Source organism: Notothenia rossii (assembly GCF_949606895.1).
Source record: "Notothenia rossii genome assembly, chromosome: 1".
NCBI lineage: Eukaryota > Metazoa > Chordata > Actinopteri > Perciformes > Nototheniidae > Notothenia > Notothenia rossii.
In genome coordinates this window covers 64,613,716-64,630,527 of record NC_136912.1, presented here as the reverse complement: position 1 = coordinate 64,630,527, position 16,812 = coordinate 64,613,716, and positions in this window count along the sequence as shown.

The window sequence follows — 16,812 nt, the reverse complement described above, 5'->3', positions numbered from 1 at the left end:
TCGAAATGGGATACCACCGTGTTCAGACACTAGAGGGCCCCATAACACAACAAATAGAGACTCAGAGGGTAAGAGACGTGACATCTCCACTGGCTCTAAGGAGCAAACAGTGGAGATGCTCACAATGTCTGCTTGGGTTTTCAAGACAGTAACACGGGGCTACAGACTCCAATTCGCTGTCACCCCCCCTCGCTTCTCGGGCATTCTGTATTCACAAGCCCAAGGAGAGTCAGCCCATATTCTAGAGAGAAAGATTCTCTCACTTCTAGAAAAGAAGGCTATATCTATAATACCCGCCGAGCAGAGTCAGAGCGGCTTTTATTCCATGTATTTCCTCGTTTCCAAATGGGGAGGGAACAGAATTCGGCCAATACTAGATTTGAGGGCTCTGAAAACGACTGGCCCTATGGGCCTGGCCCGTGAGTGGTACAATCTGAATACAGTGGGTCTCCCACAGAAAGTGATAAACACTATTCAGAGTGCGAGAGCTTCCTCCACCAGGTCTCTTTATGACTGTAAGTGGAGGGTGTTTGAGGAATGGTGCCTTCAAAAAGGGCACACCTCTTTTCAATGCCCTGTGGGAGTGATTTTATCATTTCTACAGGACCTAATTGAAAAACACAGAGCTTTCTCCACGATCAAAGTCTACCTGGCTGCTATTGCTGCATGCCATGTGGGCTTTGAGGGTAAGAAGGCCAGCCAATATCCTTTGGTCTGCCGTTTTATGAAGGGAGCTTGCAGACTCCTTCCTGTTTCCAGGTCACTGGTGCCCTTATGGGACTTGACAGTGGTTTTAGATGGGCTCACTCAAACCCCATTTGAACCCCTGGAAGAAGATGACATGAAGCACCTGTCACTCAAGACAGTTACTGGCCCTGGCATCCGCCAAGCGAGTCAGTGATACTCATGCGCTATCTGTACATCCTTCATGCACTCAGTTTGCCCCAGGGCAAACAAGAGTGTTGCAGAAGCCAAACCCTGCCTTTATACCTAAGGTGGTTGGTTCATGTACCCCAATTGACATTGAGGGATTTCTTCCGCCACTGTGTCCCTTCGGGGAACAGCAGCCGAATTTGCTATGTCCAGTCCGTGCTTTACGCACTTATATGGACAGATCAAAAGAGTTTCGTCATAATGACCAACTCTTTGTGTCCTGGGCTAACCCTCAGAAGGGCAAGCCTGTTACTAAGCAACGGCTCTCTCACTGGATTCTGGAGGCAATTGCTTTGGCTTACACGAGTCAGGGTCTGCAGGCACCTTCGGGTTTGCGTGCTCATTCGACTCGTGGTTTGGCTACATCCTGGGCTTTGTTCAAGGGTGTCTCCATCCAAGACATTTGTGCAGCAGCGAGTTGGTCCTCGCCGTTCACTTTTGTCCGCTTTTACAGGCTAGACGTCTCTGCTCCCAGTGTGGCCCGAGCAGTGCTGGGCACCCTGTTGAGTCAGAGCTCGACCTGTTAAGTTCCGGTTGGTTTGGTGATTTTCGAGTTAAGCTCGTCCGGCAATACGGGAGCTACAATATCCCATAGTGAGACATCGAACGGAGTGTTATGAATGAGAACTATAGGTTACTTATGTGACCCCAGTTCTCAGAGTAACATAAAGTGAGATGTCTCACCAGACGGCCCTCCTTGCTATGGTGAAGCGAGAAGAGGTGCTTATTTTGAATGACGCATGCGACGTAGCGCAAGCTACTTATAGGGGGTGGATTCCCTGACACTGACGTCAAGATCACCTGCCAATCAGGATTGGCGTAATGAGATTTATGCTTCGGTTTGCTCCGCGGATGAGGCGCATCCCATAGTGAGACATCTCACTTCATGTTACTCTGAGAACTGGGATTACGTAACTAACCTATAGTTCTCTTTATACATCCATGAATCTGGGCCCATAGAGCATGCAAAACTGCATTTTCCTTAGATATGCCTCCAATCTGCTACGTTACATTTAAAAACTTTTAGGACCTAATGATTTAAAAGGCTATTTAAGTTTCTGTACTGGGTTTTAGATCAAAAAGATATATCCGCTGATTAAAATAAGCTGCCTCCCAATGTAATGGTCAATGAAAAAAAGTATTTTTCGGCTCAATGATGTCACGGACTGACTCAGAAGTTGTAATACCACCGTTTCAACACTACAAATATTTTCTTCATCTGGTGACTTCCTGGGGCTTTGAGTGTAACCATTAAAGCCCCAGGAAGTATACACAGACTGTATAAGCAGCTGTGTGTCTCTCTGTAACTAATCAGAATATTCATACTGAGTATTGACTCTGGGCTGACTAACAGTGCCATATGGACTGGACAGATGTAGATGCCACCATCAAGGGACATGAAGAGCTATTTATATGTCACCTGCTCACGCTCTCTTTCACTCTAAACTTTCTGGCTGTGAGTTATGTGGTCTGGGCCTCGGAAGAGAGAACCTTCAGGAGAAAAATACACTCAGGTAAATTATTCATTACAGGGCTTGTATTTAAAAGAGGAAGCTGGAAGTCTGCAGCGTGCGGCCCAACAACAGCTTAAAAACTGGCATAATATTTGTTAAGATCAAAGTGACACAAACCAAATTATAATTGATGACACTAAAGGCGGTGACATTGCTCTGCATAATGATCAAAACCAGGCTAACAAGCAGCGCAATCAATCAGGACCAGCTGCCACGCAAAGCTGTTCCAGCAGGCTGGGCTGAAGCGATACAGAGCGGCAGCCAGCATTCAGGGGCCTGTACAGAAAACATATCCACGCTCTTAGTTTGGGATGACACCAGCAGCAGATAAAAAGCCTGTCTCCCAGGACTCGTTTGAATAAAGACAGGATATGACCACCATGAATACTGATACTTTTCTTCTGCTACATAAATAGTCAAATACTACTTTAAAGACCCAGGTGGGGAGAATTGTTCACATTCGTATGGAATACTAAGTACAGCAACACATATGTGACCTGCTCTATCGAAATCAGTCGCATTGACCCAAAGACACATTTTGAGTTGTATACACTGTTGGAAAGAGGGCATTCCTAGCTTTCTAATGATATCAGGATTGTTGTTGTACTCCAAATATTAAGGAAAATATGTCACATTATATGACTATCACTGAGTCATCATTTTTGCCAGAATTGAGACAGGAGAATAGAATGGTGTTTGGCGATTAGGCCCCGGTTTGCAGGATTAACATTCCGGAGGGGAAAAACCGCTCCGAAAAAAAAACCAAAAGAAGTGAAATATGACATACTGAGCTGTAATGAGTTTCTTACCTTGTGGGCTGACTGCGGTGATCTATGGATGAAATGAGAGATTAACATGTGGATTAAACAATCGGCCGGAATCACTGCCGGGCTTACTGTACATCATAAAATGCTTGACCCGAAGGTCGACGGCCGGAATCAGTGCCGGGCTTACGTACCACCACTAAACAACGGCCGGAATCGCTGCCGAGCTTACTGTACATCATAAGATGCTGACCCAAAGGTCGACGGCCGGAATCAGCGCCGGGCTTACGTGAACACTACCGCTAAACAAACGGACGGAATCACTGCCGGGCTTACTGTACATTATGAGATGCTGACCCGGAGGTCGACGGCCGGAATCAGTGCCGGGCTTACGTGAACACTACCACTAAACATTGCCGACACGATGGTCGATAACCTGCGATGCAGGGTTAAACATTACACAGATGAACACTACCACTAAAATGCATAAATACCAGGTTAGAGAGATCTTTGGATGGCCGCACGGCGCTGATGTCCAGGCGAATGTAGGATGTGAAGGCAGAGGAGGACCACCGTCCGGTTGTTTTAAGGATGAGGAAGAATTACCTTGATTGCAGCAGGGTTGCTGCACCTATCCTGAACGAAGCCCTGAAATGCTATTAAGACACCACCACCAGTTATATGCATGTTTACCATAGGTAAACTGGAGAGATCTTGGATTGCCGGCACGAGCCAATGTCCGGGCGAAGAGGGAGATATATATGCTGCAGACAATGTAATGCAGCTGTTAGCTTGAGTACAATGATGCATGAATAACATACCCTGGCTTATCATAAGCCATGTGAGCATGAAACCAAATATAAATGAAGTGCAATATGTGCAGCATAAAATGATGTATGCTTAGGTAAATACTGAAACATGACCCATGATATAGGACTAGCTTAATCAGCAGTTTAATTACGCCACGGTGAGACATAGATGCTGATGTGCTTGATTGGGTGATTAGACTGTCTTCTATCATCTTACATGAACTCTCTCTTTCTCCCTGAAGGGAGCCCCCCAAAACCAGGGATGGGGCAGCATCCGTGAATAAAAGAAAGAAGACTCATTGAGTGTCTGAGTGAGTAGATACGGCCGCTGCTAATGTGTGGCGTTAATGGGGGTAGGGGGGTGATGGTTTGAAAGATTATCTGCCACGTGGTTCCTGGCGCAAGGTAGTGGCAAAGCTGCGGTTGCGCCTGGGGCATACGGACCTCGGATGAGCATCCTTGCAGGAACTGCAGATGTGGAGGAATGTACAATAGGGGTGGGAGCAAATATTTTGTTTAAGTTATGACAAATCTTCTCGTCTTGCCTATGCAGCACCTGACGGCTTTTACTATTATTCCCGGAAAACCGGGTGGGGAAGACTCTATGGCCGGAGCCAGGCACTGAAGGGCAGGTGTGGCCCTGCGCCCCTCACTCAGCTGTTGCACGTAGCGACTTGATGGCCGCCGGTAGCCATCACGAGCAGCTCGGTGTCCAGCACGGACCAATCCAGGCGAACGTTGTGATGGGCTAAGTGAAGCGCTGCTTTGCTTGAAAAAAATGTATGGTAAAAGTAGAAAACGGATCTTGCGTATTTAAGGTGATGATCGCCGATCATTGCCAGATAAGCATCTAATTCGATCCTTCTTTCGGGGTACACTGAACAGAGAACGTCCCGGAAGATGCCAAAAGCAACCAGAAATTGCCCTATGCTGAGGTCTTTGAGGAGCCGTGGGTCTGAAGACTTGAAGACGGCAGTGATGCTTCCTCCCATGGCAATGGACTTGTCGCACTCCGGGGAAGGCAAAATAAGGCTGACGAGATTAATGTCTTTCCCTTCGAGAATTTTTGCTCTAAGCCGTGAGGAGATGTTAGAGGCTTGGGGAATGTAAATCCTGCCTGAAGGAGGAGCTGGGAGAGCGGAAGCCAGGGAGTGAGAGGGAGCTACCGCTTGTGAATGTAAAAGACCCTGACCCTATTTAGAGGCAATGGACGTCCACTCTCGGGAGACTTCCGAGAGTGGTGCGGTTACCCAAAGTGACAGACCTAATTTTACCCTGTTTAGAGGCAATGGACGTCCACTCTCGGGAGACTTCCGAGAGTGGTGCGGTTACCCAAAGTGACACACCTAATTTTACCCAGGGAAAAGCGGTGAAAATGAGAAAATGTATCCAAAATAGTGCCTCATAATGCGGGCATGTGGACAGTAGCCAGAGACTCACAGGCACACACACATGCAGAGATCCAGGGGGCGGAGCACATGGCTTTTTTTACCCAGCAATAGGTCTCTGAAAGGCGGGGAGACTCCACGGATGGCGCACACCCAGAGCAGTTTGAAACCATTTGAAATGACTCTCCGACATTACCTGGAAGAATGCTTACATGTGGACAGTAGCCAGAGAGGAGCAGGCTGCCCCTATTTAGAGGCAATGGACGTCCGGGGCGGGGAGACTCCACGGATGGGGCACACCCAAAGTGACAGACCTAATTTTACCCAGGGAAAAGTTGTGAATAGGAGAAAATGTCTCCGAAAATAGTGCCTCATAATGCGGGCATGTGGACAGTAGCCAGAGACTCACAGGCACACACACATGCAGAGATCCAGGGGGGCGGAGCACATGGCTTTTTTTACCCAGCAATAGGTCTCTGAAAGGCGGGGAGACTCCACGGATGGCGCACACCCAGAGCAGTTTGAAACCATTTGAAATGACTCTCAGACATTACCTGGAAGAATGCTTGCATGTGGACAGTAGCCAGAGAGGAGCCAGAGGACTGAGGCTGCCCCAGAGGACAGTCTGCGTCACCTCACTTTGTAACCAAGGAAAGGAGCAGGAATCCTGGCTGCGTGAGTGTTAAAAGCGCATTAAACTGTTTTAATCCGACAGCTGCTAATTTGCACGGAAGTCTGTCCGTTTCGTTAACATTCGGATAGCCAAATGGACGGAAATCCGTCCGTTTCGTTAACATTTGAATGGCCAAATGGACAAGCCTGATTAAAGCATATGCAGGACCCCGGTGACCTCCAGACTATGTGCATTGTGTTAAGGAACCATATTAATGATAGCATCAATCATTTAAATGCAAAGATAATGATTAAAAATCTTTTTTAGGGGGAAAACGGTGGATCTGTCCGTTTCGTTAACATTCTGATAGCCAAATGGAAGGAAATCCATCCGTTTCGTTAACATTCTGATAGCCAAATGGACAAGCAGGAAAAAACAGCCGGGTTGCTGCGTTCAGGGCCTCAGCAGAGTGCTGTCAGGGCCTCAGACTCACAGGCACACACACGTGCAGAGAACCAGGGGGGTGCACATGGCTTTTTTACCCAGCAATAAGTCTCTGAGAGGCGGGGAGACTCCACGGATGGCGCACACCCAGAGCAGTTTGAAACCATTTGAAATGACTCTCAGACATTACCTGGAAGAATGCTTGCATGTGGACAGTAGCCAGAGAGGAGCCAGAGGACTGAGGCTGCCCCAGAGGACAGTCTGCGTCACCTCACTTTGTAACCCAGGAAAGGAGCAGGAATCCTGGCTGTGTGAGTGGTAAAAGCGCATTAAACAGTTTTAATCCGACAGCCGCTGATGCGCACGGAAGTCTGTCCGTTTCGTTAACAATCTGATAGTCAAATGGACAAGCAGGTAAAAACGTCCGAGTCGCTGCTCTCAGGGCCACAGACTCACAGGCACACACACGTGCAGAGAACCAGGGCGGTGCACATGGCTTTTTTTACCCACCAATAAGTCTCTGAGAGGCGGGGGAAAGTTGTGTGGATAGAGGCAGAGCGCAGCGGCAGGCAGAGCGCAGCAGCAGCAGCAGCAGCAGCAGCAGCAGCAGCAGCAGCAGCAGCAGCAGCAGCAGCAGGCAGAGAGGAGCAGGCTGCGATAACCCCCCCACAGAGCCCACCCAGAGGACAGGCTGCGTCACCTCACTTTGTAACCCAGGAAAGGAGCAGGAATCCTGGCTGCGTGAGTGTTAAAAGTGCATTAAACTGTTTTAATCTGACAGCCGCTAATGCGCACGGAAGTCTGTCCATTTCATTAACATTCTGATAGCCAAATGGACGGAAATCCATCCGTTTCGTTAACATTTGAATAGTCAAATGCACAAGCAGGTAAAAACGGCGGAGTCGCTGCTCTCAGGGCCCCAGGCTCACAGGCACACACACATGCAGAGGTCCAGGAGCAGGAATCCTGGGTACGTGAGTGTTAAAAGTGCATTAAACTGTTTTAATCCGACAGCCGCAGGTGCTGACGGAAAGCAGGCGGAACAAATGGATTATTTTACCCAGGAATAAGTGTTTGAAAGGCGGGGAAAGTGTTCCTACAGCCCCTCCATAATGATGAGAAATGATTTCCAGGGCAGAAAGCGTTTTTTAAATGTGGAAAAAACTATTTTAAACTGTTTAAAAAGCACAAAGTGATTTGAGTGCAGTTCTCATGTGTCCCAACAGGAGGGCGCATCATCCCAGGGAGCACAGTGCATTAACAGTAAAAAATACAACAAAAACAGGGCAAATCAATGGATTTAAAGTGCAGGGAAGCTCCGCACCACACACAGGTACATTCCTAAATCCCCACCATGGTGACCACGGTGATTTAAACTAGTTTCTGTGGGGAAAAGAGTGCTAAAAATGTGATTAAAGCCTGCTAACAGTGTGGTAAAAGTCTGATTGTTTCAGAGACCCATAGTAATGCAGGGTCGGGCCGGGTCAGTACTTGGATGGGAGACCGCCTGGGAATACCCGGTGCTGTAAGCTTTATTTAAATACAGGTACATCCATGGTGATAAATTAAGATTTATACCCTAAAATATCATGCTAAGCGTGGGTGTATTAGTTTCAAAGCATGCACACTCTGCTCATGTCAGACTTCCATGAAATAGACCGGGAAAAGCACCTCTCTGTGGCTGCTCACAGACCCCCGAAGTAGCTCCAGCTCGGCTTCCTAATAGGGGCAAACTGTTTTTTTCACACCTCCAGTAGAGGGACCGGGAAAAGCACCTCTCTTTGGCACCTCACAGAGCCCCAAAGGACGGCCTAATGACCTCCAGCCTCTCTCCCTCACATGGAGCTCAGGTTATTTCATACCTCCAGGAGAGGGACCGGGAAAACAACCTCTCTGTAGCCCCTCACAGAGCCCCAAAGGACGGACTAAGGACCTCCGGCAACAGTGGCACTTCCATAACCTCGTGCACCGTGAGTCCCCGGGACCCCGGACTTAAGCACTCCCCCATGGACTAAACCCAGATGATCACACCCTACAGAACCTCATGCCCCTGGTAACCCTAAAGGGGGTGGATTTTGCGGTGCTTTACCGTCCGCACATCGGCATCCATATTCTGCCTTATTCACGGCACTACCACCCCCCCCCCCCTGTGGAGGATATTTTCATGCTCCTGGTAACCCTTTAAATAGTCTGACACCTCGAGGGCTCATCACCGCACTTTACAAGCCAGAAATAATGTTTAAATGGTCGGGGAAAGTGTTTTTAAACGTCTGGAAGAGAGTTGTAGCCTGTCATTTTGCACGATATAATTTAACATGTAACCTCTCCTGGAAATGCAGGTGCATTTCCAGGAGAGGTTACATGTTAAATTATATCGTGCAAAATGACAGGCTATAACCCAGGAATAAGTGTTTGAACGGCGGAAAAAGTTGTTTAAAATAGTCTGATACCTCCAGGGCGCATCACCGCATTTTACAAGCCAGGGAAGGTGTCTGAATCATGGGTAAACATATTTTAAATAGTCTGATACCTAGCACTGTATTTGCATCTGGGAACCATCAAGGTTATACTAATGTTTTATTATTTATTTAATTATCACACGATTTTTTACAAAAACAGTATACAAAATATACATAATAAACATAATAAACATAATAAAAACATGATTAGCAGGGGCCATAGTAGCCGTCTAAGTTGTACGGTGCACCGGGGGAAAAAGGCTTGAGTCCACGGCCCCTGTCCCCTCATCAGGAGTATCAACCGGCCCTGAAGAAGAGGTATCGCTGCTCTCCGCCCCTGAGCCCTCTTCGGAGGTAGACCTCCTTCTGATGATGCTGCTGCAGCTGCTGCCGCCCTGAACATGGAGCGGATCTTCAATCCCTCCTTTATTCCAGGCGTATTCGCGTAGAACCGGTCTGCAGTGCTTACGTCGTGACACATAAACCTAGCGAGAATCGACCTGCTTTCTGGATCGTGGTGATGCTTGATATTGTCAGCCAGGGCAGTGCGCAAGATGGTGAAGGTGACGGCTGTTTCTAGGCCAGCATCAGCCAAAGCCCTCTTGAAGCGAGCGTTCAGGTTCTTGGAGGTGTGCTTCCCCTTTGTGAAAAGGAAGAATTCACTCTGAGGACCCGACAAGCCCTCTTTTATCCCCATCCACCGCATGACCCAGCTAAATTCCTTTACTGTAAGCACCAGCTGTGCTTCGCCAAATGTCTTGGCAGTCTTGTGATCCTGCACGTGGATGATGTAGCCCTCAGTAGGGCCCCTTCTGTCCGCCTCAAAGACCTCCGTGTTGGTCATGTTTGCGTACACAGCCGGACGGTGGCCATACAGGAGGCTCCAATGGAGGGTTAGATAGCCATATAGCAGGTACTGGGTGATTGAGGTCGGATTGCTAGCCATCAGGTCAAGGAGATCAGGGATGCGCTTCTCAGCGGCCGACATGGCGGCGAGAAGCTCCGCCTGGCTCGGCAGACGATCCAGCTTGTTCCTCTTCACCTTAAACTGGTCGACAGTGACGGACTTTTTCAAATCGTTCATGTTGGCTGTCAGCTCTCTGATGATGTGGGTCATATCAGACTGGGTGAGCCTGCACCCCCGGAGCTTGACGCAGACAAGTACCTCAGGAAATGGTTCACAGTCTTCAGGAACAACAGCGATGTTGTGACTGCCCGGCCCGACTTTGAAATATACTCGCTCCAGCCACGGTCCCTCTTTGTGTCTTTTAGAAACAGCCAGTCTGACAGCCGGTCAACACCATGGGCCATGAATACTAGGAAGTTCTTTATCCGGCTGACATTGGACATACAATTCTCTTTCCGTTTTACTGACGGTGCGACACCCTCACAATGACCTCTGTATGTCTCAATGAACGTCTCCATGCTTTTAGGCAACGTGATTTCACGCATGGTATTCCCCCGTCCCTTCCCAGTGGACCAGTGATTTCGGTGAGAGGGCCAGTCCTTAGCCAGATTTGCTTTCAACTTATTGGAGACAGACGCACGGGTCTTCTGGCATACAGGGGTCTCACTACCGGAGGCTTCTACGGACCGCATGACAGTCTTCACCGGGGTCTCACTACCGGAGGCTCCTGGGGACCGCATCACAGACTTGAGAGGGGTCTCACTTCCGGAGGCTTCTACGGACCGTATGACAGTCTTCACCGGGGTCTCAATACCGGAGGCTCCTGGGGACCACATCACAGACTTGAGAGGGGTCTCACTACCGGAGGCTTCTACGGACCGCATGACAGTCTTCACCAGGGTCTTGTTTCCGGAGGCTTCTGGGGACCGCATCACAGACTTGAGAGGGGTCTCACTACCGGAGGCTTCTACGGACCGCATGACAGTCTTCACCGGGGTCTTGCTTCCGGAGGCTTCTGAGGACCGCATCACAGACTTGAGAGGGGTCTCACTACCGGAGGCTTCTACGGGCCGCATGACAGTCTTCACCGGGGTCTCACTACCGGAGGCTTCTGGGGACCGCATCACAGACTTGAGAGGGGTCTCACTACCGGAGGCTTCTACGGACCGCATGACAGTCTTCACCGGGGTCTTGCTTCCGGAGGCTTCTGGGGACCGCATCACAGACTTGAGAGGGGTCTCACTACCGGAGGCTTCTACGGACTGCATGACAGTCTTCACCGGGTTTTCACTCCCGGAGGCTTCTGGGGACCGCATCACAGTCTTCACCAGGGTCTTGAGAGGGGTATTGCTGCCGGAGGCTACTGTGTTCATGCCGGGGGTACTTGCCAGGCCCTTAAATCGTATACTTTTTTCGTCTTCCGAAAGCAGAGCAGCAGTGGCACTCTGCTTCCTGGGTTTTAGCCCCTGTTTCAGCCTGGAGCGCAGGGTCTTCACCTCATCAATGAGGGCATCCTTCTGAGCCCTCAATGCCATATTTTCCAGCTTCACCTCCCTGCATTCCTCTTCGTCACACTCGGTATGTGGGGAGAAGGGTGGAGGGTGCACCGGGTATTCCTCCTCATTGTCTATATCCAATGATGTAGCCATTCTAATGATGGGATTAGTCTCTCGGAGGTCATGGAGCAACTGCAGGGCCACACTATGCTTCAGCCTTGCCATGACCTGATGTGCCTCATCTCGGGAGGACTCAGGGTGGTCACGAGTTACATGAAGGTGAAGTCTCTTCCCAGCATACGAACACCCTGTGATGGGACAGGGTTTGGTCCGAACATTTATTCTGCCACTGGCCATTTTAAGAATGATACCTCTTTCCTCCAGGTTCCGCACTGCATGTTTGTGCTTAAGGTGCTTATTCAAAGCCAGATAGCAGAGTCTGCACACCGGGCATTCGGACAACATCCTTCCTAAAACACACACAATGAATTGTATTTAAATGGTTTTCTGTTTCTCCGCTTATATGCGTTAGCTAACCGGTGATTGCAACCATGGGTCCGATGCTTCAATGCAGGGAACACGGACCAAGGGGAGGACTTGGGTTACCACCTGGTTAAAATGGTCCCACCTCCGCACCAACGCGGGGCTGGTGATGGGTAGGCCTGTCGCGATAATCGATAAATTGACTTATCGTACGATAAATAAAAATGGAGTCGATAACTTTTCTGAGCTCGATAAATTGCCGTTTACATAAAGATGTGACCAGCATTTTAGCCTGGAGCGCTGTGGCTGCCAGGCGCGCTGTGAGGGGCGGGGCTGACACACAGCCAGGTCAGGACACTCCGCGTTCACGTGCAGCAGCGTAGCAGCCAAATTAATAACATAGCGACAAGCGGGAGACAACGTGTGACTTACTCGCGGGGAATTTAAAGTGAAATGGAATTGGTTACAAAACCTAACTACACATCTCGATTCTCCGGTGTGGCAGTATTTTGGATTCAAACCAAATCAACGAGGCGAACCTACGGACTTGAATTAGCCGGGCGGTGTGTCGCATTGGTTTAAAAAAAAGGTAGCGACAAAAGCAGGCAATACCACGCATTTTAAACCACCTAAAACACAACCACCCCATTCCGTTTTCCCAGCTGGGAGCAAACACGGCAGCTGGAGATGGAGAGCCCCCGCCCGACAATGCAAACATGTTGGTGTTCCTTGCTCGAAAACTTAGAAAAACAGATTTGGATATGGCCTGTTGAGGCATCTGGGTCTTTGACAGTGGACTGTACACTTGACTGTTGTTTTAAGGAGGTTTTTTTTTGCTTGTGAGATAATGTGTGCTCATATTTATTTATTTATATATATATATGAGAGAGAGAGCTCTGTTTTCCAGCCTGACTCTATTTAATTTATTGTTTTGGTTGTGTGTGATTTAATTAATTTATTATAATTTAATTAATTGGTTTTATTTATTATATATAATTTATATATTTTAATATTATTTCACATTTCATTTGCAATGTTGAATGTTCAATATAAAGTTATGTTTGAAAGGATGTACTTGAATTATTATTATATATTATCATTATGTCTAAAATGGTCTTAAAACGGTGCCAACAATATTATCGTTTATCGCAATAATTTCCAGAAAAATTTATCGTCCAACACAATTAATTATCGTGACAGGCCTAGTGATGGGTCCGATACATTGATTGTTTTTTTTTTCATGGTTCTGCCACGAGCTCACAAGACAGTTTTGGGTACGAAAACATGGGGATAACAGTACCTCCGGGCGCTCCATCCCGCTCCGGCCTTCGCCGCAGTGGGGGGAGGAGGCATTGAACCCCTCGCACCTGCCCCCGGAGGAGGCAGGGGAGTCAGGTACCCGGAGGCGCACGGTGGACGGCCAGGTCGAGGCCGCCACACCGCACTGGAGTCAGGGTTCCGAGTTTTTCGAGCCAGGTCCCGGCGAAACGCAGTACGGAGCACCCGGCAGGAGCCTCCAGCAGACCCCCCCGCGCGGTTCCCTCGTCCCTCGGAAGAGGCGGAGAGGTGGGTGTTTTTCATCTGCTGGCGGACTGCCGGGGAGAACGTGCTGCTCGGGAGCCAGGCTCAGAGTTAGTGGCAGTGAGAGCCCTTGCACCTGCCTTTTACAGCAGGCACACGCTGGTATCGGGGTGGGGGGAGAAGGTGAAAGCAGAGGCTGCAGAAACACCCAGAGCCTTCCCCTCTAACACACCCCTCATTCGGTCCATAAGCACTGGGCAGAGTCCCCTTTCAACTCTCCTTATATTCCTCCGGAGACCAGTTGGGACATGGCAGCATCCCACTTCCCCTGGTACACCATATCGTTAAATGAGCTCAGTAATGTACTGCACAACATCACATGGGTAAATGAGCTACGTAATGCCCTGCAAAATCACATTTGGTTTATTTCCAAAAAGCCTGGAAAAAACCCATATATCCGTCCTGTCCTGTAAAATATCATTCTTTGTTTATTTCCATCCTTCAGGCAAATACACATATCTTTGTCCTCTCCAGGAGCACAGTCGAACCCGCAGTTTGGAGGAACCGACCGCCAAGCACCGGAACCTGGACCCGGGGAGGAGGCCCTCCGATGGCGGGTCAAATTTGCTGATACCGCAGCTGGCTGGACACTAGCCGTAGAGGAACACCCGGGCGGGACCAAACATGTCCCTCTTTGCAGACAAGCATATATGCGCTCCGGCATTCGCCGCATATCTTTGTCCGCTCCAGGAGCAGAGTCGAACCCGCAGTTTTGATGAACCGACCGCCAAGCACCGGAACCTAGACCCGGGGAGGAGGCCCTCCGATGGCGGGTCAAATTTGCTGATACCGCAGCTGGCTGGAAACTAGCCATAGAGGAACACCCGGGCGGGACCAGGCATTTGCCTCTTTGTAGACAAGCATATATGTGGTTGTTACGCAGGATCAAACAGGTAGCCTGTGATGAAGTAGGGTCGACCCTATATCATGTGAAGCCACCGAGCCGTGGTCCCCGAGGGAACCGGTGCCCGGAGCAAGGCCAATTGCTGAATGCCGCAGCCGACTAAGGCCGCTATGCAACAGTGGAGGATTAGAGAAACAGGTGTTTGCCTGGCACTCCGCGGCAAAGTGGGGAGGTGGAACTTCCACCCCGCTGCGGAACCCGTGGTGGGACCCCTGAGTCAGACGGTTCGTCTTGGAAACGCTTCATATCGGTCGGCCCGGGAGGGTCAGGGTAACGGACACACAGGGTTACCCCCACGCAGCACACGGAGGAGGCAGGGGAGTCAGGTACCCGGAGGCGCACGGCCGCCGCACCGCACTGGAGTCAGGGTTTCAAGTTTTTCGAGCCAGGTCCCGGTGAAACGCAGGACTCCAGCAGGAGCCTCCAGCAGACCCCCCCGACGGTTCCCTCGTCCCTCCCGGCCATCAGAGTCGAACCCGCAGTTCGGAGGAACCGACCGCCAGAGCACCGGCACGAGGCCGGGCCGGCGGAGGCCCTCCGATGGCGGGTCGCGTTTGCCATTCGATCAGTAGTGAGAAATCAGTTGGGACAAAAAACATTGGGTCCGATGCTTCAATGCATGGTACACGGACCACAAAAGTAAGACTTTACTTTTTGGAGAACCGCAAAAAAATGGGTAAAAGTGTTCAAATGTATCCGAAAATAGTGTCTCATAATAGGGGTAGAGTCCCCTGACAACCCCCCTTGCATTCCTCCACTGTCACAAAAGCAAGAGTTTACTTGCGGAATTAAATGGTCGCACCCCGCCACACCGCACTTGAGTCATGGTGCTCAGAGTTAGTGGCAGTGTATCTCCTCCTATTTCCGTGAAAACTCACCCTTGCATCCGTAGAAAACGGGTAAAAGTGTTAAAATATATCCGAAGATAGTGTCTCATAATCACATGACAACTCTGCTTGCATTCCTCCAGAGGTCATTTCAAAAACTTAAAGTTTGTTAAGAATGCTGGGGGGTCTCCGAGGCAACAAATGTGTCCGGGAAACTCAAAGTTTGCAACCATGTCTCATAATTCCTTGACAACTCCTGCATTCCTCCAGAATTCAGTTTCCCAAACTCAAAGTTTTGCAACCATGACAGAGTGTGGTTGCTCCACAAGTGGTATCCGAGCCAAACTGCACTTGAAGCAGTATGTATAAAAATAATGTGTCCGATAATACTCCTCATAATGCGGGTCGACTCCCCTGACAACTGCCCTTGCATTTCTCCAGAGTTTGGGAAGAACCATGCTGGGGGGTCTCCGGGCAACAAAATGTATCCGAGCCAGAGTGCACATGGAGCGGATAAATTCCTCCATGAAGTTACACTGCCGTTTTTTTTCCTGAGTCCTCTCAAAAACTGGGTTTCTGATTTTTGCAGACAGTAGTCTGGAAAAGATGAATGAATTTTTTTGACAGAGAAGGGGGGTTCTCAATTCCCCTCTACATTGCAAGTTGCAACGGGGGGGGGTGCAAAAGTCTCCGGGGCTTCGGCCCGAAGCGCCGAAGGGTTGAGCTTAGTTTGGCCCCTCCTCCGTTGGCACTTTGAAAAAATTCAAAATTTTTTCAAAAACTTCATTTTTGATTATTTTAAGATATAATTGACCGTTTTCTTTGATTTTCTCTTCTTTCCACGGGTGAGGGCGCATGGCAGGCCGCCTATGAGCTCCCAAATTCGGCCTGGAACTTCCAGGATTTGCGGGATAAGCTCCATAAACTGACAAAGTCATCCAAAAATGTCACTTTTATAGCCCAAAGATATATAATACAAATAAATTAAAATAGTAAAAGGTACAATTGTGTTCCGCATTATCCGGAATTTGATTTATATAGCCCCATAAAAGTAATTAAAAAACATTTTGTGGGGGAAAAGTGTTAAAATGCCTGATTAAAGCATATGCAGGACCCCAGTGAGCTCCAGACTATGTGCATTGTGTTAAGGAACCATATTAATGATAACATCAATAATTGAAATGCAAAGATAATGATTAAAAATCATTTTTAGGGGTAAAACGGTGGATCTGTCCATTTCGTTAACAATCTGATAGCCAAATGGACAAGCCTGATTAAGGCATATGCAGGACCCCAGTGAGAGCTCCAGACTATGTGCATTGTGTTAAGGAACCATATTAATTATAACATCAATCATTTAAATGCAAAGATAATGATTAAGAATCATTTTTAGGGGGAAAACTGTGGATCTGTCCATTTCGTTAACAATCTGATAGCCAAATGGACAAGCCTGATTAAAGCATATGCAGGACCCCAGTGAGAAATCCAGACTATGTGCATTGTGTTAGGGAACCCTATGAATGGTGTACATGAGTGTATACATGTTTTAAATAGTAGGATACCTCCAGGGCGCATCACCACCTTTTACAAGCCAGGGAAGGTGCATGGATCCTGGGTAAACATTGATTAAGTGTTTTTAAATGTGTGGAACAGTGTTTTGTCACTTTCAAAACTCTCCTGTCATTGACCG